This window comes from Oratosquilla oratoria, chromosome 4 (genome assembly GCF_046742065.1).
Source record: "Oratosquilla oratoria isolate Oo_2021 chromosome 4, ASM4674206v1, whole genome shotgun sequence".
In the NCBI taxonomy this organism is placed as follows: domain Eukaryota; kingdom Metazoa; phylum Arthropoda; class Malacostraca; order Stomatopoda; family Squillidae; genus Oratosquilla; species Oratosquilla oratoria.
In genome coordinates, this window is record NC_134780.1 from 9,855,827 (window position 1) to 9,858,326 (window position 2,500).

Here is a 2,500-nt window from a genome sequence, read left to right on the forward strand (position 1 = left end):
CATTCTTAGGTAGCTAATTTTGCTGTTGTGCTTCTTTTGATTATAGCATTTATGTTTTCACTGAAAATACAAGGTCTAATATGTTGAACATTTTTAGAAGCTCCGCCATGGGATACGAACCCTGACCCGTGCGTCGAAAATCACGAGGTCAAGACGCTAGCAACCATGCTACGGTGATGGTTCAAAAGGACTGTACTAGTCCCCGACCACACTTCACGTAACAATGGAAGATCTAGTCTCAATTTCATCTAATCCCGTATTAGGCGAAATACATGAGATTGTGCTGTACCTGAGGCGGGCTAAAACAAAGAAAAATAAAAAAAATAATAAGCACAACGTAGGAAGTCAGTACAAATTCAGAAGCAGAAAAATATTGTGGTGGTGCCTTATGTGGGTCCACCAAGGGCAAAAATAAAATGAATAAAATAGAATTAAAAGCGAAAATATTCGGTTACACAATGAGGATGTGTGAAAGATTTCTTTGATGAATCACAAATCCAGTTGATATTAGGGTACGAATATCAAACATAGGGCTATAGAAATAGAAAATGTGCCATAATTAGATTATTGGTTATCTCGATTTTCTCTTGACAGAAAACAGTGACCCAGCGGTAGCAGACAGCAGTCCTCAGGCTCTGCGGTAGATCTTTCCAGAGAGACACAGTGCACAGTTGTCTGTGTTCCTCTCTCACCAACTATTAGTTGGAGAAGAGGAACAGACGCTATTTGTCATTTTCTTATATAGTAAACTAATAGAAAAACAATAAAAAAAATTATGGAAAGAGAGTTCCTGTGGTGAGCCAGAAGATTGATTCATCCCTGCAGACTACTGTGTGATTGTTGATTGCTTGGAGACAGACAGCTTGAAATTTGTTTTTTCCGGTGTCCATTCCAAAAGATCGCATCCTGAAGAAGCACATCCTCAATGTTTATACAAGTGGAAGATAGGGTAAACAAAATTGATTTTTTTTTTAGAAATATGTGTTGAATGGTACTTCATGAATGATTCAAAAAAATAAAAATAAAATTATACATGATTGATACATCTTATGTATAAACCTATCAATTTTTCTCTATATGACTAATATACCTATGAATAATATAGAGTCTGTATTCTAGCTTATATATATATATATATACATATACATATATGTATATATATATACATATATATATATATATATACATATATGTATATATATATATATATATGTATATATGTATATATATATATATATATATATATATATATATATATATATGTATATATATATATACATATATATATATATATATATATATGTGTGTGTGTGTGTGTGTGTGTGTGTGTGTGTGTGTGTGTGTGTGTGTGTGTGTGTGTGTGTGGTCACTTGGTCTTTGGATCACGTGTTGGACTCGTGATCGACAGCTATTTCCCTCCTGGAAGAGAGATCAGAGCTCACGAGAGTCAGAGTAACGACCCGAAGCGCAGCCGTACCGAAATAATTTCGGCCCTGGGCAGAATTCGAACCAAGTACTACGGGCACCACCATGCTAGTACTTCATTGCACTACCAACTGCGCCACCGTGTGTGTGTGTGTGTGTGTGTGTGTGTGTGTGTGTGTGTGTGTGTGTGTGTGTGTGTGTGTGTGTGTGTGTGTGTGTGTGTGTGTGTGTGTGTGTGCGTGTGTGTGTGTGTTTGTCTATTTCTATAATTTCTAAATAAAACAACAACGCATGATGTTCAAAACATACTTGCTAGTTTATATCTCTGGTGGAGATATTTTGTCGACTTTGTCCATGTTTCAAAATGTTGAATATGAACTGGGCATTGTTTGGAATGGAAAGGATGGTTGTATGGGAGCATGTCTTGATTAACCGTGGGTATTTCTATCAGTGTGTGAGTGAAGCTGGCAGCGTAATCAGAAGCGTATTGAGTATCTGCATAGGGCAAAGGTGACAGGTCAACCTTAGTTACGCCTCTCTGGTGATAGAATCCTTACCTTCAAACTCCTTTGAGTAAAGCTCAGTGTCTGCTTTCACTTGATAGCGATGATAGTAATCACTGCTCCTTAATGGATTTGAATGACTGTATATGAAGCTTTGGTTACAAACACGTTTATTTCGCATGATATAAGACTCGTTTGGTATTAGAATACTAAGCCCTCGTGAAGTGATGGGAAGCGTTTAAGCTTCCTATATGGAAAGCCCGGGTTTGATCCCAAGGAAGAAGAAGGTATGGATCCTACGCCAGGAGGCGCACAGTTGCGGCCGAAGCCGCCACCTTTACGCTTGGACTGTTGAGTCAGGTGCCACTGTTAGAAATTGCAGCAGATAGTGATTACGCCACCAGAGCACATTTACTAGTCTTTTAATTAAAACGCATTTATAAAGCTTTCTTACCCTTCACCTGAATAGTGGACACCATTGATGCAGTTGTATTTCAGTGCTGGGTCCTAATGAGGGTCAAAATTATCTCAATGGTTTCAGGCTTCCTTCACAGCCATAGCCATTCTAACGT